Source organism: Acromyrmex echinatior, chromosome 2 (assembly GCF_024713525.1).
Source record: "Acromyrmex echinatior isolate Ae372 chromosome 2, ASM2471352v2, whole genome shotgun sequence".
NCBI classification, from domain to species: Eukaryota; Metazoa; Arthropoda; class Insecta; order Hymenoptera; family Formicidae; genus Acromyrmex; species Acromyrmex echinatior.
Window position 1 is genome coordinate 21,072,703 of NC_141853.1, and position 22,304 is coordinate 21,095,006.

The 22,304-nt window shown below is 35.6% G+C and overlaps 1 protein-coding gene across 1 annotated transcript in view; it reads right to left on the reverse strand.

Annotated features, from left to right (window-relative positions):
- The window catches only part of LOC105143670 (uncharacterized), a 204,792-nt gene that overhangs the window by 180,460 nt on the left and 2,028 nt on the right, over positions 1–22,304 (reverse strand). Inside the window, exon 2 of the mRNA XM_087402632.1 lies at positions 21,773–21,814. The gene's annotated coding sequence lies outside the window, so the exon portion shown is untranslated. The remainder of the gene's footprint in view (positions 1–21,772; positions 21,815–22,304) is intronic.

The following is a 22,304-nucleotide window of genomic DNA, read 5'->3' on the forward strand; positions in this document are numbered from 1 at the left end:
TTACGTGTGACTTTCAGTATACAAATATTGTTTTTATTGTTCATAAGGCTTAATAATAACATTTCATTTTAATGTATAATATCACATTAATATTAATACACACGATATTACTACCATTTTATATACATTTTTGATACATTATATACACTAATAATTCAATAATTTAATATCATAATAGATTTTAATATTGCTATCGCACATTTTTTCTCAATTCTATGGAACAATCTAATTAAAATTACGATTTGATCATTAATTGTAATCGAAATCTCGGAAATAAAATATGTTCTTTTTCATATACATATATATGATTGACTGCATTCAGTAGAAAAGCAGTTTTGCAACTGTTGTATTCTTTAATATGATTGATCTTGCCCTTAGTTCCTCACTGGTTCTAAATATATAAATCATATTAAACAATTTTACAACAATTGCAAAGTTGCTTTTTCTGTTGGACGCTATTGTGTTGCAGCGCGAGCGAAGGTAAAAAATTCTTATTTTTCACTATTCAATACGATGTCTGTATGTGATAGACATAAACAAATAAGATTTAAATCTTATCTTTAGTTGTATGTTTCATATCAGATCCTTTAAACGATCAATAATCTGAAGTTTGCGAAACGCTTCTTCATCACAGAATGTGCATACATCAAGCTTCGAGTCCTACATTAAACGTACGTTTGCCGTTTTTAGACTTATATATAACGAGAAAAGATCGGTGGATGATTGACAAAAATTCGCGTCGATCACTATCAAAAGTAAGAATTTCTATCTAATAAGATATTAATATTGTTTAAAGGCAAAAAGAAAATCAATTTTTCCAAAAAAGTCCATATTAAAAAAAATAAAATTAGCGTTACAAGAAAATAGTATATAAATAGAATTGAATTACTTTTAATTATTTTTTGATTAATTAATTAGAAAATTTTTTTCCATCAATCTGTACAGTCAGTAAACAATAATTTTAATCTTATAAACGTATCAGTGCTTTTAATAAAATAATTTGTTTTAACAAAAGTGTGTCAACAAAAAATTTCTCTCTGTTTTATCCTTTCTAGTCAACTTGTATTGTGAAAAAAATGAAAAATGAGAAAAACTCAAAAGCCTTTGGGGATGTCAAACGTCAGATTCCAACAACACTCACTTGGACACGCGCAGATGATCATTCGAAATTCGACGTGTATCGAATGTGCTTCTCCGCGCTCCGTATCTCACGGATATCGCTTCTGAGAATACGCGTCCGGGTTCGGGCAATTTGTCAGCGTTGACGGGGGTTCTTATAATAATAAAAGAGGTCACGCATAAGGCAAGGAAGATGCGCAGAGGGATAGAGGCGAGGACGGGGGTGACGATCCTCATCTCGACCTACAGCAGGCCTCATTAAATAAACCCTAGGTTCTAATCACGAAACGTCGCGATGAGCCTCGGACCAGGAGATAAATTTACAAGACGCTCGGCCGATGAAGCGGCGGATTTACGAGCAAACGTGAGGCCTCGTCGAAAAACACGCTGTGCGCTTCATGAATTCGTCCAATCGGTCTACACGAGGTCGTCGAGTTCGCTTTTACTTTCGTTGTCGAAGAATCCAACCATCCAGAATCTCCGACAGGACGATTAGTCTGACTGACGGTAACTCTCGCGATCAGCTTCTCCAACTTCCACGACAAATAAGTCCACATTCGCGAGAGAGAGAGAGAGAGAGAGAGAGAGAGAGAGAGAGAGAGACTGGTAGCATTGATACTGTGTTTTAAATATTGATGACACCTGCACTACTTTCTCGACTGTGACTCTTATTTTATTTACTCACTCGAAAAACCGCCTATTTCTCCGCTTCAGGCACGTTATATTATAGATAAAAACGGACAGATTTTTGCTGAGAAAACATGAATGTTCACAAAACAAATTTTGATAATCGAAGTAATTAATAGGAAATAACAATGCAAAAAGTTATTGAACTCCAGGTAAATACAATAAAAATTTTAAAAGTTAAATTTTATTATTAAACTGATAATCCAAAAGTTTTTAGAAATATAAATCATTATTCAAATAATTGTTTTAAACAATTTTCTGAAGTCATCAATATATAAAACTTTTGTTTTAATTTTATATTTAATGTTGCATGTTTTGGAATGTATTATTGAAAAAAGTAGTATTTGTAGTTTTCGAAAAAAATGAAAGATGCTATGTAATATGCAAAAAATATGATTGTTCAGTGTACATCTCAGATCTTAATGCCGGAAAGTTAATATCGAATATAGAATTAATTTCAAGGAATGTATTCTGTGCATTTTCTGAAATTAATTCCATACCTGACATAAAAATATTTTTTCAAGATGTCCTTATCAAGTTACACACGGTCTATTACAGTTATGCGGTCCAGGTTCGCTCTCGTAATTAGGACCGACGCGAAGCCAGCATGAAACGGTGAATTTACAAGACAGAGGCCAATGAAACGCATAGTTTAGATTATTACGATCGCCTCTACGGCCTTTGTTCCGTAAATTCACCGGGGAAGGTCAAACTCCAACACATTCTCAATGAATATAACAGCAGAACCGGAGATTTCTACCAAGACAATTAGTTTGCTAATCTGGTTTTGCGGATCTCTTTAACTAACGAGTTCCAATTCGAGTCATATTCCTATTATATTATATTATTTGCATTATAACTCTTTCGACGCGTAAAATATCGCTTCTGCGGCGATAATTATTGCCTTGCGCTCGCCAACTGCTTCTCTTTCGGCGTTAAAATTACATACGCGCGAGAATGATCAAAGTACTATTACTATAATACTTGCACTATCGTGATAGCGTTCGCCGGCATGTTAATTCGATATACATATACGGCTAATTTTCTATTTCGTTTACGAAGAGTATCCTACCCGCCTAGTGTTCCTCCTTTAAAATGTATTGAACCAAGTGCTAATTACTAATGCAGAACATGGCAGTTTCGCCGCCAGATGTGTAATTACTGAGGAGGATCTAATGGAATAATCGCGTTTGCAAATTAATGCGGCAAATTCGACCGTAACTTGGACGCAAGATGGCTCCGAGGATCAGAGCTGATACGCTGTCCGGTCGAAGGATTAACCAGACGGGCTATTTCTGACGCGACGATTAATTTGCAAATTCACGGCCTCCCGCCATATTCCGCGTAACAGACGAGTCTTGATCCATCCTCGTTTCACGCTATCCACTTTACATATCGAACAACAATCACGCGCTTTTCTCCGCGTATCATGTTGCTGCACCAGCATTGCTGCTGAAACCGATGCGTCGCATCGAGATCTTGATCGACAACGGTCGCAGCGATGAATGATGATCGAATAATTGTGATAGCCTGCTTGGCGAGAATTTTGCAAGGAACGACAGTTTCTGTCCACGTTGAGAGCAATCGCTTGCCTGAATGTTACGAATAAGACGATTAGCTTGCTGCGCTGCGTTTCAATGTAACAGGCAGAGCGTATGATATTCGAATTGTCGTTATTCCAGTTTCTGTGTTATTTTGGTATTACCCTAGTTTCTATTATTTCGAAATTGTCAGCTGCTTCTATTATCTCTCATTGATATGGTTCGTTGTTTCACGCGCCATGTTACATGCAATATTGCGCGTCATTAGTCTACCTATTGTGTAAGAAAAAGAAAGCCAAAGGGAATAAGACTACTCTTTACAATCTTTGAAGCAGAATCTTCAATCTCTAAAAATTGATAATTGGGCCACTTTTTCAACACTGGCTCAATTATCACTCTTTATTGAAATTAAATTCCATTCTAAAGAGAGTAATGTACGAAAAAGTTAAAATAGATAAAGTCAGAGTGAGTATCATTTAAATAATATTTATAATAGCTCAATAAATGAACATCAAACATATTACTCCTTATTTAACACAATCACTAAAGATTTTCGTTTTCGAGAGAACAGCTTTGTGCTTTCTCTCGAAAATAAAACAACTGTCACGATTATGGTTTTAATCAACTCCAGGATTACTTTGTCGAAAGAAATTTGCTCTGGAAATGAGTTCTCGAGAGTTTTATTTCCTGATAACTATTGTCGAGATTTTTATCGTCCGACAATAACCGTCGAGGATTTTACTGCGACTTTCAACAGCGACTCCCGACAGATTTGAGTTTTAACCAATCCTGCTTCTTCCCACTGTGTACATTAATTCATTCTAATTTATACTGAATATTACACGTTGTTGCTCGTGGCGTTTGTGGCAATCTCTATAATTCACAACAGACAGTCGTACAAACGTCCTAATCGGCGCTATCAGAATTTCAATCATCGCAAGCGCTCCAGGCTTTCGGCACGATTTCGAGGATTGCGGGCTGATAACGCGGCGCATACGGTGATACGGTGGGCGCGACAGACAGCTATTTCTGACGAGACGATTAGTTTGCTAGTCTAATTTCAAAACCCTATCCTGTAACAAATGAGTCTCAGTCCGAAGGAGGAGGCTTGTGGCGGTTATGGTAGTTGCGGATGTGGCAGGGAAATGGCGGCAGCAGCGGCAGTCGCGGTGACGGCAACAGCTTCGATGAAAACCACCCCATGCCCGCGGCATTGTATTAAGAATGCAACGTCAATGACGTGAAACGAATTCCTATGCAAAGCAAGAGGAGGGACAGAAGGCGGGAGGGGAGAGGGCGGGAACGAGAAGGGAAAGGCCACGTTGATCTCGTCTAACTAGCAGCTCGCATCATTAACGGGTCTTGTTTGTTTTACAGTGTAGAAAGGACACGCCCATTTCCTCGTCATCCCGCTTAAGTCCTTCGGAGCCAAGGTCTGAGCGGTGCCCTCTCTTGATCCGCCGCCGTCCTTCATACAAACGGTGTCTCATTTCGTTCGTCCGACGTGCATTAATCGATCCAGCATTCCCTCGCTCCAGAGAAACGAAACCAGAAAATACAGAAACGAAAATACAGAATGCAGACTCTCGTTGCTCATACTACTTGTCGACCAGTGTGTATAATTGTGACTATGTAGTCGTGATTAATCGGCGTTATCTTGAATTATATTCGTCACGTAACGAGATTAATGGTGCCCTCATTAAACTGCGGATTTTACAATACTGCGTTCCACGCAGAAGGTGGTTCATGAAGAAACAACTAGCAAAACATGCTACAGGATTTTCAGTATTTTCGCTGTTACGACTGTACATTGATGTATCCGTCTCATTTGCCTTTCTTCACTAGAGCAATGCGAAGGGAACACCCTGTATACGACCACGGCAAGCCGCCGCTCTGTTTCGCTCTCCGTCCCTCATCTACTCCGGTGCGTATATACATATTCATGGTGTCATTACCGCCCCGTGAAACATGCTATTGGTAAACGTTTCTGTTGCTCGCCCTCTCTCTCTCTCTCTCTCTCTCCCCCTCTCCCCTCATAGAATAGATGATTGCGGCACGCATTGCTTCGTGGCTTCCTTATAAATTATTACGAGCTTGTTTCGCGAAACGTCAATGCCGCGCGGTCGATGACAAAGTGCCTGGACTCGTAAAGCTGCAAAACGTGCGCTCATAATACCGTCGTCGTTGTTGCGCCGACGGGCTATCTTTTGCGGATCGCGATCGTAATCGCCGATCGATCCCGACCGCTTAACTTCGTCGTAACTTCTCGTTCCTCCCCGGCGGCTAACAAGAAAATTGCGCGGCTGACGACTCGACGCCCCCACTTTCTCCTCCTTGTTTCGCTCTCCGATTTATTAATTACACTTGCTAATTGCTGACGAGGCGCGGCCTGATAGCACCGCTTCTCTTAGCCTTTCCATCCTCTCTCTCTTTTTTTGTAAGCCAAAAAAAATTTATTCAGAATACTTTGATTTTGTCTCTCTCTTTATTTATATGTACTATGTATTATACGGATAAAACTATTCCATATTTGCAGAAAATAAAGTACTTTTTATTAAAATAATTATTATTTGATATTAATCCGATGCTTCATTAGATGAAAATCTTTAATGATCAAAATAAATGATATACGAAAACTACTATGAATAGAAATATGGATTAATTCAAGACAGGTATCGGTCTGAATTTAAATCATTTTCAATTATAAAATCTCTGAATACTTTTTTCTAAATGTTAAAAATTCTTAAAGTTTCACCATTGTTATATAAAGTGACATGTAACAATACATCCTGATCATGCAGTGTCTTGTTACAGTGACTTGATATTATTCTACGCGCATTACGCGACTTATCTTATTACTTTCTTTTTTCAATTCTATTTACTTTTCCACAAAAGAAAAAGCGAGAAAGTTATTACTGCCAATCACAAGTGAAATTAAAGTGCTCCAGCGTCCTCTGAGGACTCGTTCGATTTTCCATTTGGTTTATTTGCACTCAGTGTATTATCTCACGCGTATTCTATGCTTGCGCATTGTGTGTATCTCGTACAATAAATCCCGCTCGTATTACGAACGTTCATTTTATAGACTTTTGAAGTTTTCCACAGAGAAAGAAAGAGAGAGAGAGAGAGAGAGCAAGACAAAGAAAGAGAAACAGAGAGAAGAATGAAAGACATGAGAATTCGCTCGCGATTCTTAGTTCGACTTCTCAACTTTATATAATTTTTCCTTTTACACACATAAACACATAACACGCGAGATTGTAAGCAAGTAGCAATAACTGTCTATGAACAAAATTTATTAGTTGCGAGAAGATATTTCGCGGATGATTAATACATTTATGAACGATTCAAATAAGGAATTCAAATATTTCTGCACTTGCACGGATTATTTAAAATATTAAAACAGTAAAACAGTAAAATACAATATATCGTTTTATTACGATGTGAAAAGTTGTTCAAAATTAATTGTGCTAATCATTTAAACCGAATAAAATGTATTAGTCATGAATATGTAGAATTTTAAATCTTTTAATACATATATAACTTTCGACTATAAGAAATCCGAAAAGTCTATCTCGAAATGCAAATTACTTATAAAAAATTTTTAACAGCTTAGAATAAAATACGAACGGTAATTTCATTTGATTAAGCGATTAAGAAAAGTACTGCCGATTATAATGATACTCCATTTTGTCGAACTGTCTTCCCATCGATCTCATTTGTTCGTTTCTTTTGTAAGTCTAGAATCCAATCTTCATGGATATTGCGTTTCGGCTATTACGTAAGACGGCAAGAAAATGGGAGCGCCGCGCAATGTTATACCTAATTGCCAATAAATAATGCGGCGTGCGTGACAGGCAGATAGGTAATACCGATTAGTAAGAGCGGCGGGCGAAGTTGCGTTTAGGCAGCAGAGAAATTAATTGCATTGCCAATTAATCCGCCAGGATTTGGAGTCGAATTACGCAAACACGATTGCGCAAACGCTGGTACATCGCGATCGTGATTCGCGGCCACATACTACTCATTTTTCTCATCGATCGCGGATTAAATCGAAATTGCAGTATTCGGCGAATACATCGGTAACGCTTTTACCGTTATTTTGAAATTAAGCCCCTTATTGTCGTGAGCCGAATCGCTGTCTAATTGACGTGGAGTTTATTAAATTATCGGCAATCAATTTATCGCAAATAGCATTAAAGCCAAGACTCACCGTCATAGCGTCAACCAGATACACAATTACCTTCCTGAAATCGCACGCGCACGTTGGCAGGCTGTGCGTCGAATTCCAATAAACTCTGACCGCGTTGTAACTCGCCCCACTGTTCTTCTAGATATCATTTTACGTTGTAATTAGCGACGCGACTACGCCCCTAGTCTGCCCGCACGTTTTCATTGTTTATTTTGACACTGGCGATGATTAATATCTGCCAACTGGGCGCGCGCGTCTCAAAAAGTCCGGGTAAACGCATTTAATTTAATTTGATATATCAACCTAAAGGCAAGTTAGTAGTGATATATAACTTTTAGTCACATCATATATCCGAAAAATTAAAAATTGCTATTTTTTTATAATGATATCAATAAAAAAATAAAAATCTAAAGTTTTATAATTAAAGATATTATAAGTGTGTTTGTTATTCTTGCACTCTCTGAATTGATACACATTGGTGCAGTAAGTTGAAGTGAAATAAATGTATAACTGTATCATTTCACAACTTATTGCAACGTGTGCACCAGTTTAGAGAACGCAGGAATAAAAAGCAGACCCAGTATCACTCACAAACAAAACAAAAACCACGTTCATTCAGATGTAAATTTGTTGCTTGTGATCGTTTTTTTAAAAACTAACTTTATAATAATCGAAGGACAAGGCTTGTAGATTTTGTCTACCTATTTCCATTAAAGCTGAGATATTTTTATGTCTACCATTATACAATTCTAATACATACGAATTAAATGTTAATCCACTTAATATTAAAAATCAAAATTCAAAATCGACTGATTTTTTTTATTTCGTTGCTGTTTCATATTGTTTGATATTTCGGCTCGAAACCATACGTGTACACGCATGATTAATGTTGCCGTTTGTCTACGCGTCCCTTGACGCAACGTGCAACCAAAGGTTTGAAATCAAGCACGAATATGTGCCAGAGAATTTCCATCCGTGTCGCGAATATGTGTACGATCCCAACCAAAATTAATGTATCGAATATTTCGTTACGTATCGCTCTCGTCAGGATTTAATTACAAAAATCGAGCAAGTTTGGAACACTTACCGCCATTAATGCCGTCACCTGTGCGGGTTCGGCCATTAATCGTGGTAAACTGAAGTCCCGCTTACGAGCCAGTTAAAGCGCGGCAACACTGGCTCATCTCATCCCACTGCTGGAAGACCCTCCGAGGCCGTGCAAGCTGTGTTCTCGCAATTTGTTGCCAAATTTATTACTCGGCGGGGAGATAAAAAGTAAAGATCGAGATACGATGAAAAAAAGCTACGAGGAATGACGTATCGTTTCGTCATCTTCTTATTACTACATCTTCATTTCTTCATTACGGCAACTCGCGCTTGAAAACAATCTTTCATCATCAAAATGTTGACGAAAGATCTTTTACTGTAAAACGCGAAAATGCGAAAAAATTCTATTGTTTTGAATAAGAACGCATTTCTATCAAATAATACTTCTTATTAAATTTTTGATATCAATATTGATTTTGCGATGCTAATCTAAAGTTGATTTTATATCAGTTTTTTTGAAATTGCTACACGATAGAATTATTTGTTATTATTACATCGATGAAATCATCAAATGTTCATATAATCGTATAACAATAATCGTGGTTTCATTATAAAAATTTGGTCAACAATATCTACTGTTTCTCATTTAGTTGTAACAATTAATACAATGGCATAAATAAAGTACAAAACATAAATGTTTCCTTCGCGTCGGTGGGTTTGGCGGCGACGTTACACATTTATATCACTTTTCTAATAATACGTTTTTAATGGCTTCCACCGGCATGCACTTAATTGCTGCCGTTTATCCACCGCTATTATACGAATACTCTCTAATCCGTTTATTACCGTCGGCTTTACTTTACTCTGTACAAAGTGGCCTTCATCGCGGATGGATTAAAGCGAAACTTTCCTTTTATTAAACGCCGAATTAACGTCATCGCCGTAATTTCAATTCGCTGCACTCGCGTGCGGCGCGCCAGATGGGAGAACCGTGTAATTGGAAGCGCGCGCGTTATTGCAATTTGGAATTATTACGACTTACAATTAGTCGATGACCGACTGCCTTCCCTTTCGTCGCCACTGGCTACGATCCCTCAAAATTTCACGCACCTTTGTCGCATATACAAAACTGAATGTATGCAGAAACATTTAGTACAGTCAATATATATATATATACTAGGATTTATTTTTCACTATTCCTTTATCGTTGACAGTAAACCATAATAACTGTCTGAAATTTCCATAAAAGTTGCATATAGCGCTAATCGCTGTACTTTGCTTGCTGATCGTTACATTTTTATTTTACGCATCCATTTGGAGTTTATTACATTTTCTGAAATAAATTGTGGGAGGTATATTTATATACTTTTTTAACTTAATATGTGAGCTACATGGAAAGAACAATTTTGTTGAAGTATCTAAAATTTAGCTAGACACAGATGTAAAAATAATTTTGTTACATCATCAAAATAATTATGTAGACGTTCAAATTGATTGCTAGAATATTTACGCGCTCTTTCTTTCGTGTCCATAGTTAATTTCGAATTAATAAGCTCCACCCCAAAGTCCCCCAATGCATATTCGCGTCATATGAGATACCTTTCGATTAATGAAACATTAAACCGAAACAGCCCTAGAAAAACACGGGGGGCGCCTGTTAACACGCGCGAAATTATGCTCGTATCTCTGCACGCAATATTTCACAACACGATCTAAGCGGTATATGGTATGCTGCAGTGATACACATATACACTTCTACCAGACCAAGCAGTCACGTAATTCTAAATGCGCTTAACTTGAAAGCGTTTATCTGTAACCGTATTATTACGGCCGGCACCGTAATTCGTTTCGCTGTTTCTCCAAAGAGGATTTACTCGTCCCGAACTGGAAACGTCGGAGCGGAGTCGTGCGTCCATTCGGGAAGTCGGGACTTTCGGCTGCCTCCAGCTGCAAACGCCAGGAGCACCGCTGGCATCGAAACTTTCGATACTAATCGCAACGTCGTCCAGGGGACACTCCCAGATACACCGGCGCGATTATAGTGACAACGGGACGCTCGCTGCGCCGGATTCGATTCTTATCGTTCGCGATATCGTCGAACTCTTTGCCCCATGGCCCGCGTCGTCCAACGACGAGTTCCTTTTTCAGTCGAAATCTCATACCATAAATCACACGGATTACAAAGCATCGACTGCCGGAGATTGCAGCTTGTTTTGGATCCTTAGGGACAAGAACTTTATATCGCGCCGGCCGGGTGGTATAGAAAAATGAAAACGTATTTCATGCATTATTCAAATCCTCTTACCAGCCACCGCCACCACTCCGTACTCGTAGATAATACGGGTAGGGAGGAAGGGTGGCGAGACCCATGAAAGAGCGCGGTTGGACTTTACTGATTTGTCCACCGCATTTCGTCTCAGAAAGCCAGAAATTATTTACGCTACGCCCGTAGATCGATGTCCTGAAGTGGCTCCTTCTCCGCCGCAACCATGGCTGTTCGAATGGAAGTTCGATGGCCCGGCAACTTTTACGATAGCCCAACGATTGCGCTCGTAAAAAAATTCGAGTCCGACGACTCTCGGAGTGGATAAAAAAGTTTTCGTCGAGCCGGTCGAAAGTTTAGAGCCGGCATCGCAATATACGTTTGCCTCGTCTAGAGAGAAAATGAGAGACAGAGGAGAGGGGGGGGGCGAGGGGGAGGTTTACGGACAAAGCATCACTTTTTATTCGATCGCTTCGCTCCTTAAAGAGACGAACTTTATTTGCTCACACATTAGAACTATATTGTGCAGAAAAGTTCGCTGCGATTGTTAAGGATCTCGTGCTGTGGTATGATACGAAGTAAATCGGACAGAAACGAGAACGAACAGATGCATGATGCGCCTTCGAAACGAGAATATTTTTTCTTGCTTTTTTATAAACATATTTTTCATGAAAAACACGAATATTTCTGGGATACAGTATTTTTTTATGCGACGCTATGCGCTTTTCGACTAAAGGTTTGCGCAGAGCTGCAACAAATTTTTTTGGAAACATTGTGTAAATCTGGAATTGTTAAAGATAACGTGCAATGTGGAAAAAAAATACTAGAGCGTAGTCAATGCAGTCGTCATCGCGTGTTTCGCAATGCGCATAGCTTTATGTCTCTATAAAAATTGTATTGGTATCCTGTATTTAACATCGAATTTAATCACTCGGTTGAGCAGCCTATAATAACATACGCTTCTATGTAGAAAAATTCCAGAATCGATATTTCTTATCAAATATAGAATATAGTACAAAATAATGGATATTTGCGTATGAGCGACTTCAAATCATGATTTAATGAGAAAGAACAAACAGATAGAGAAGAAATATAAATTAACGCGCGATGTAATTTACAAAACGTTTACACAATTAGAAAAAGTACGATAAATTGTAGATGCAAAAAAGTAATTACTTGGAAAATCAGAACGTAGTTCAATTAGTTTTTTATATTATTATTTACTTTAATTTTTTACATTTTTAATTATCAATGCTTTGAATGGTAGGTACTATTAAAATGATTATATTGCATCACATGCACATGCATGAGTAAAACTTTATATCATAATATGTTCTGTAGTTTCAACAAAAAATACGATAAAATCAAATGCCATTGTAATTGTCATAAATTATTTTGCAGTGCTTGCTTTATAGTTAGGCGATACATAATAAATAACTCTATTACCTTTAGATAAATAAAAAAGTAAATTTTTTAAATTTGTAGCTACATTAATTTTTTGTCTAACATCTATGTTTAAATATTAAATATAAAATACAAAATACTGATATTCATCTTTTCAAATAAAAAATATTTCTGTACGGTATCAAAAAATATAATAATTACATTCAAAATCTGATTCATAAAAGTATAATATCTCTTTATGACCTCTATAATTTTATATGTGATATATGTAATTAAATTACATATTTTGCTTAAAATTTTATTTTACTAGAACTTCTTTTTTCTTTTTCTTATAAAAGTAATAAAAATATAAAAAGTTTGTATATTTGATTATGGATATGTCAAGTGACTTGAAATTTGATCTGTTTTAATTAAAAAAAAAGTAAAATAAATAATTTTAGAATATTATTGAATAAATGCAATGAATAACTGCTTTCCATTAATTTTCTTTGACTATAATACTTTACAAGATTCCTGTTTAAAACATTTTACATTAATCGTTAATAATTAACTGTAAGAAAAATGCTAAAGTTTTTAAATCATTCATAATAAATTACAAACTAAAAAAATCCGCAATCTGCTCAATAAAAAACTATCAACTTTTTTGAACTACGTTCCATTCCTCTCTTTCAGATTCTGCAGTGGGACGTGATCGTGATCGTCATATCCATCGACGCCATTCTCGTCGCTGAGAGTACAACTCTATTAAACTTTCAAAACTCCACGCGGGTGTCGTGCACAATGGCGCGAAGGAACGCGTCGGCTGTGTCAGCAGGCCACGAAGAATCGGGGTCTCCCTCACCATCCTTGCCACTCGTTCCAACTAAACTGTCACATACTTTCCGTATGGGATAAGCTTCAAAAATAGCAAGAAACTAACCCCACGCGCGGACAAAATGGAAGAAAATCGGAGAAGAGGCAGATGAGAATGGGAACAAGTGGGGCGGGACGGAGAGAAAGGGTAGGAAATGGGAACGACAACGAAACGCGGGAAGGGAAAAGATCCGAAGACGATCTCGGATACCAAGACACTCGTCGCGTGTGTATGCGTTTGATGTACATGTATGTAGTTATTGGTTTCTAGCGCTTTAGTGTTGGTTCCGCCTTGGCTTTCGGTCGGTTATAGCGACACAGAATACACAGACGCGCATACACTGACACAGCGTACAATGAGAGCTCTGCGCCACCCTTAGCGAAGGGTTGCGCCGGTGCAGGGGTTGCGCGATTTTATCTCCGGCATTCTTCTGCCAAAGGGGTCCGCGACGAGATCTACCTACGTGGCAGCGCGGTTTTTGTGTTTTCGTCGAGGCCACGTATGCACGTCCATACGTATGTATTTGTGTTTATGCATACATTCACATATATGCGCGCACATCGCGCACAATGGCGATTCAGCGTCGTTCCACGACCTTTTAAACAAGCGAAGGAAATCTTGAGACGCACCCTCGTCCCCATACATTCCCTGTACGACAACGTTGGCGAGTTAAGCCCTAATCCCACCCTTTCCACTCTATCTTTCTCTCCTCTCTCATTTTTTTTTTTTGCCTTGTCGTGCCCTTCCGTCTTGTCTATTAACCACCCTTTTCAATTCCGTCGGCGACATTCTCCTTACAGTGCACAAATATCACCCGAGCGGATCAACGATTAGATCTCATCTGATTAGTCCTGGGAGTACAGTGAAGGCTTAAGGGATATACGCGCATTCGTTTCCGTGAATTATGTCGAGTTCGTCCGCACCGAATCGATGTAGATAACTGGCCAGGTAGCGAGTGTTTATTGTCTGGGAGCAGCGAACAACGGCAGAGAATAAACCGATGTCTAGGATTGTGCCTTTAATCGTTTAGACGATTGTACGCGCAGAGTAACAAGATGTTCACCAGAGTCTCTTTAATCCCACCTTAAGCCTTTTATTGGAAAAGGACTTTTATTCTTGAAAAGTATTCCAGAAAGATAAGCCTGTCAGAATTTCTATATAATGAATTTTTGTATTAATGTATTTAACCATTTTAAATTTAATACCCATGTGCATGTGTGAATCTTTTTTTGTACGGATATATATAAACAAAAATAAGACTCGATACTTATATTCTTCATAGATATATCCTATGAAGATATATCCTATATAATATTTAGATTGTTGATAGAGCACTTTCTATAAATTGAAATTAATTTAATTTTAAATAGAATAATTTATTTGATTTAGAATATTGTCGTTTTATAATATTGTATTATCGATAGCAAAGAGAAAATATGTTAGCTGCTAAATTTCATCGAATATTATTAACACGTCATCAGATTGTAACCAGCTGCAACCACTTTGCATTTCGATACTATAATACTGGAAAGGTATATTAATATATACGTATATGTATATGACACAATATCTACGAGGAAAAGGAAGAGAGAAAAAGAGAGAGAGAAAATATATGTGTATTTCTACTAATGCGTACGTAATCATAATATATTATATATAAAAAACTTTTTATCTACCTGTAAACATATTATAATTAGATCGGTTTATGAAAATATAAATTATTATTGTAAAGTGAGAAAATATTTTATTTAATAAATTTTTCACTTGTTCTACAATACATAAAATCTAATTTTTTATCTCTTTGATCACGTGTTTAAAAAATATATGTATAATTGCAATTGACATTATTCGGATTGCAGTGTCATTTGTAAAAAATTAATTCCAACCGCATGATATTTGTTGTCATCTTTTAGACAAATTTCGGCGAAAATAACACATCGTCCAAAATGTTATCTCAAAACCAACGGCCACAGTCGTTTTCTGTACTATTTTTGTGATATTGCGGCACGCGAACAAAATGCAATACCTTCGGTCATAAACGATAGAGTACACAACATTCAATTCGCGCCCAAACGATGTATCCCAATTTCCCTACTTCTGCACTGTGCATTAACACCAGCAGTGGACTAACTAGATTCGCATATATCTCAAAATGCATTGCTTGCATGTGTTGTAATTCGATGTGATTAACAACGCCATGTGTTGGTAACTGTATGAACAAGTCGGCAATATTACCCACCTGGCCGTTTTAACCCCATTCCTTCCCCTCGTCTCTTTCTCTCTCTTCGTTCTCTTCCTCCGCCATCTACCTCTCTAATGTACCTCTCCAATATAGATATCGTAGATATTACGATAGCGTGCATACGAAAATTTAATAACAGTCAGGCTGATTTCCGGATAGTCGGCGTTTAAGGCTACCTAGGTATTTACTAGATAATTTGCGCGAATAGGATGTAGTCCAGAAGACCGTACTATTCTAAATTGTGTTATTCACAAGTTTTGGCTTAATTTGCAAGCAGGAGATAATTATCGCACTATTGATATTTACCGCATTAAATTACCGCGAGAGGTAAAATGAAGAATAATTATTTCATACATGAAAGATACAAGGTTTACAAATTAATAGATATCTTGCCTCATTATCGGAGGGATTTTTATTTTATTCTACTCATTATTTAATATACTTTCACATTTAATATACTTTCCTTCTATCTGAAATACACACATTTTAAAGCGTGCGCAACAGAATCCATTTTTATTTACGCATATCTATAGAAGCTTGCGGCAATCCCACACGAAGTGATTGAAATAAATACGTACAGAATTGCAGAAAAATATTGGTACAATACAGATACCGTGATAAAATTTCGACTCTATCATTAGGTGTATCTTTTTCATTTTTAGTAAAATATTTATGTCGTTTATATATGAAAGAGCAATATAAATATAAAAGCAATATAAACATTATAATAAAAAAGATTTTTTTTTTAATAATATTTTATTTCATGTTAATATGCTTTCATATTATATTCTATGTTAAATTGCTAATTAATATTTTTCAAAAGATTGTTTGAAAAGATATCTCCCCTGTTTGTATCTATATCTATACTCATAGTATCTATATTTTTTAATTTATATATTTCTATATATATTCTCAATTAGATATATTAATATCACAGAAATTTTTTAAATTTTTATTCAGCATTTTATTTTATACAATGTATAGTCCTCAAAAATTTTATCTAAAAAAATGTATATAATAATTAAAATATATTATTTTAAAAGTAGGTAAGCAAAGATAAAAAGTTTTCAAGGGGTGTCAAACAGCTGATCAAAATTGTGTATACCAATGCCTACTAATGCTCTAGTAATGTCCTAGTAATGCAATACCGCTTATAATACATAATTCTCTTAAGAAATGTCCAGTAATGCCCAATAATGCCCCAAATTTGTATTTGTACACCGTAATGCCCTCAAGCGGTTTACCCTTCGAAAATTGTATAATGTAGACACCTAAAAATATTCGTATAGAAATTTAGCTTCCATGATTATATAATATACAAAATTTTTTTGTTTATATTAAATCGGAACATAATCATTGCATCAAATTGTTTATTAATGTCTATGTTCTACAAATAAGACTTAAAAAAAATTTCCTGTACCAATATTTTTGCTCTCGGTTGTAACTGTAAGTATAATTACTGTGAATATAATTACAAATCTTTGCATTTATACAAATGTATACGTATAAATGTAATATAAAATAATCACAGAGGATAGAGAGGAATACTATATACATTTACGTATTAATTTCTTTCACATACATTTTTGCAGTATCAAACAACATACAGTTATCGGATTTCTTTGACATTATACATGACCACGAGCGAAAAGCAATGTGAATGCATCTATATAATGTATGATATAAAAATATGCTATAGGTACACCACAATAATACATAATAATACCGGGACAATAAATGTCTGCTGACAGGATATAGGATTAGTAAATCGGTCCATTTGTAAATCTCGATGAAATACCGATATACCTACATTTATCGTAGGATTAGAGCGAACAATACATGCCTGCGATATTCCCGATATTTTTGCAGGTGCTCCTTGCGGCAAAGTAAACACCAGCACGGCTCTTAAGAGTACTTAGATCTCGCTTCTCGCAAGTTCCTGCATGCCTCTTGCCCTATCTACAAAATGCTTTCGAGCCAATGTAGATCCTGTTTAACTTTCTTAAGTCTGAAATTATTGTGGAGGATTTTGTAACTATCTACGACCTGGAATATTTCTTCGGCTTTGGAAACTCTTTCAAATATTTTTTAACTTTTCATCGCGGCGTGCTACGGTGATATAACCAACGAAAAAGGAAAAAAAGTATTCGCGCCGAGCCAAAGGAAAATTGCAAGTGGAGTCATGTTGCGCGGGAAATGGCGATTTCCTCTGGTGTACATAAGCGCATGTCGTAATTCCAAACATATTTACATTAGCTTAACAGTATTCCCATTCTGACCAAGTAGTTTATAAAGTTGTAACGACAAGAGATGATTAAATGAAGAGTTTAGAATTTCAGATGGATATGCAACAACAATCTCTCATTAATAGTTGCGACGCCTGCAACAACATAATATAATCAAATTCGGAAATTGAGAATCTAAATACAAGACCCATCGCCACGCGTATATAAATAGTAATAAAGTTAATTTTTATTGTACTATAATATTTTTAACATTCAGCGTAGCACCTGGACTCGTGATTTTACATATTCGCGCTTATTTCCCTCCGATAAATCCTGTCACAATTCGCGACAACTATTAGTTCAATTTTAGTAGTAGAAAAAAATAGGGATAGAAAAAAAATAGGGATAAAGACGAGCGATAACAGCTGGCGCGATTCGGAGTGGCGTTAAAGCGTACGCATTCGGAATTTAAAAATATGACGATAATCAGAACGGCATTTTGTGAGAAACGCATTTTGCGAACGATGAAAAATCGAAAGGGCGACGATCGGTTCTGGTGACCGCCATTTCGTCGCACATTATTGCCGAGAATGCACGAACGGAAAAGTGCCGGCGTAACTGGCTGGCTCCACACGTGTTCCCGAGTACCTCATTCGAACTCGTCGACATACACACGTGTGCAATCGCACGTACGTGCGAAGCTTAGACATTCCTGAACCTTAGAATCGAATGACTTTATAGAACGTTATACTTTTATACGGGATTTTCTTGAGAAGTGCTTCACTCCTATGTGCTACGTTTTAGAAATACTTTCAGAAATATTTTCAGAAGTACTCCTACAATCGACACTCATTGATCATCAACTCTTGACCTTTCCTGATTCATAAGCAACGACTTAAGGAACATAATATAATCTTCAATTTTTATGTAACAAACACAAATACTTCCATTTAGTACCCCTAAGCTCATTGATACGTGATGATTCTTATTAAACTTCCTCGCGCTCTTCTTTCTCTATTCTTTGCACTCCCCAATGCATGATGATAACTTTCTTTTAAATCCCCTTTTCAGCTTTATCCTTCCCTTTTCTTTATACAAATTTAATTAAAAAATATATACGTACATCGCCTTTTGAGCTGCCATTATTATTGGATCTCCTTGTGATCTTGGCTTTCAATTGTAAGCTCATATATCATTTATCACTGAACATTCCCCATAGCTAATTATGACGAGTAGTGATGCGATCGATGGATTAACTGGGCATATTGTCTATGGATTATTTTGTCCAATAAACATATATGTTTGTTAAATGCATATTATACACTACAAATCCAAGTGACATTATACTGTATGTTTAAATGTATAAATCTATTTTTGTATGCAGTATGAGTGTAGTGTTATTTTTACATGGAAAAAAAACGGTTTTACTAAAGTATCTAAAAATGCTAGATACTAATTTTAAAAATTTAACTCTAAATATTTAGCTAGATTTAAAAATAATTTTATTTGGATCATGAAGATAATTATGTTGGACACTTGATTGCTAAAATGTTAAAATTATTTTGCAACATTGTCATCAATGCTTAAGAGCGTTTGATATAATTATTTTAATGGTCCAACAAAATTATTTTTAGATTTATGTATCTAGTTAATTTTTAAATACTTTAGCAAAACCATTCTTTCTGTGCACACATATATTGAAGTCTCTTTTTACACACTTGAATTTGTAGTGTATAAGACCTCTATCAAGCTAGCAGAATCAAATGAGCAGAATCGAGAAAGAACTTCTTTTGAATTATTTAGTGCTCATTTTGTATTAATTTATGCTACAAAAAACAATTTTGTATCATATTTAGAAGAAACGTGTGGTGCTGCCAGCTTAATATCAAGCTAGTAGGACCACAAGAAAAAAAAAAGAAAAAAAAATTAGATTTGAATAGTACTGATTTTGTGCTAATTTTTGTGCTATCAAAAAAAAGTTAATATATTGATCCATTCCTCAAGAACCAACCTCTAACTGAATTGTACACTATTAAGTTCAAGAGCAAAGTACCCTTCGCCAGGAGCAGAATCAATCGCTACTTCCACAATAGAAGCGTCATAATTTGTGCTGCCAAAATATGAACTTCTATTGTATAAGTAGTGATTGATTCTGCTCGTGGCGTACTTTGCTCTTGAACTTAATAGTGTACAATTCAGTTAGAGGTTGGATTAATATATTAATTTTTATTTAATAGCACAAATTAGCACAAAATCAGTACTATTCAAATCTAATTTTTTTTTCTTTTTTTTTTCTTGTAGTCCTGCAAGCTTGATATTAAGCTGGCAGCATCACACGTTTTTTCTAAACGACATAGTACAAAATTGTTTTTTGTAGCTACAAATTAGCACAAAATGAACATTAAATAGTTCAAAAAGGTCTTTTTTTGATTCTGCTCATTTGGTCCTGCTAGCTTGACAGAAGTCCTGCTAGCTTGTATAAGTTATGTCGTGTTAGCTATCAGACATGCATTGTTTCAGGAAAATCCGAATCTATTGTTTTCGATACGTCTAACTTTTTCCCTTTTTAAAATTCAATATTGAAAGTAATATTATCTTTTTTGGAACGTGGATGGTCGCGACAACGACATTTCTTAAGTCGAATCTAGACCAAATGAATGAATGCGAACAAACACGAACGAGCAACTTGCTTGTGTTCTAATAAAATGTCGCTCATACTCCTTGAAGCAAGTTACTCGTTCATGTTTGTTCGCGCTCATTTGCTTGGCCTAGATCTAGCTCTACATAAACTGCAAGTCGTGCCGACGGCAAATTCTCGTGCGGCATTCAGAAGTTGGAGTTTCGCCATTTAATATACTTTCTCGTGATAAATTTCGTCCAGTAAAAAGTCCGCAGTAATATGCATGCATACATATATCGTATATACATAGTTTCGCACATTAACAAAGTTACACGAGATTCACAACGGGAAGAAGCGTGAAATGATGAGTAAACAGAAGACCAATGTGCTCTCACTTATATGTAGGTACTTTCGGTTGTCCACTGAGAATATCTAATTTATCCCTCTAATCGTTGACATCGGTGGAACCCCGCGCAATTAAACACTTTTATTAATGACCCATACGTGATGTCCTGTGATGTAGCTTACTGCGCGTCGTTATGACCGATGTATCCCCTGAGCAATCTCATTTTCATAGACAGAACCTGACCCCGAAGGTAGTAGGACAGAGTCTTTAGTAAAACCTATAGCCCTGTGTCAAACTATTGTGGAGAAAATATACAACAAACACAAGCGTTATGATAAGTATAACTGTATAAATCTGTAATTTCGAACGTGATACAAGTCCGTAATAACAGAAAACCGAGATAGTCGATGAAATATGTTACAATAAACCTCTACAGTCTGCACCGTAGTGACGTAAGATCATATGTTTTTAACGTAAAGTTTCTATTTGAACATTGTTCCGTTCGAAACCGTATTTGTACTTCAGAAAGAACGTATTTTTATTGCTATCCGAACAATTTCAATTCTCGAACTTGTATATCGTATTCAATATCGTGCATTAAAATAGTACGTTGTTGAGAATGATTTGTTTCTGTAGTTTTGAAAAATATTAAAACTTTTCTATTGTGAGATACTTGAATTATTCGAATCTACTGCAGCGTGTCCGTCCTTCACTACGTTAAATACAAACTTAAGCATTTTCATCGATATTTAAGATTTAGTTTATCTTTTTTGTATTTACTATTTTTTTACGTGTACACTCACATTACAATTTTTTACGTGCAAGTTGTCATTATACTTGTATATTTTCTCCACAATAGTGGCATAGGGCTACAGATTTTACTAAAGACTCTGTTCTACTATCCTATATAACGGTTGACATTTAACAACGTTGTAATTATTCGTGTTTGCAAATTTTTGTAATCTATATATAATTGCTATTGATATCTTGTTCTAAAAGATATTTTTCACTATTTTTATGTGAAATCATTTCGATTATTTTTGTCAAATTTCTCTTCATTCGTATTATTAATATAATAATAATTAATATGATGGCAATTTAAAGCAATGGATCTAAAATGGATATAAAATATATTACTTATCTGTAATATTCATATTTATAAAAAGAACAAAGAGAAAGAGAAAGAAAGATCCATTATTTCAAATTGAGCAATAAAAAATATTTAATACTCACCAATGCGATGCGCAGCAGCGGAGTTGCAGCACAAACATTAATCTGTAACATATAAGTATATCTAAATTATAGCAGCGTTCAAAGTAATCAATGTTTTAGAAAACAATTATATGTGTTGAATTCTTTATGTGACACTTCTTAATAAATATTTTAAAAAATGATTATATCATTTCCAAAAAAAGTCTTTGTTAAATGTAAATATTTAAAACATTCGATAAATAATATTAAATTTAATACTAATAGTCAAACTATATTAATATATATAATTATATATATATAATAATAAATTAATTAGAAATATAATAATTTATGTATACATATAAATTATTGTAAATTCTCATGATAACATTTTAAATATTATAAAATTTTAAAGCATTTTATTCGTATTGCATAATAACGCAAAATCTTCCACTTAATTCGCTTATTAAGGGATAAACAATCAGTCTAGCAAGTAACAATCTAAGAAACAAGATGTCATCAATATAATGTCTGTTATGAATTCATAATATTCAGTAAAATCACTTACATTATA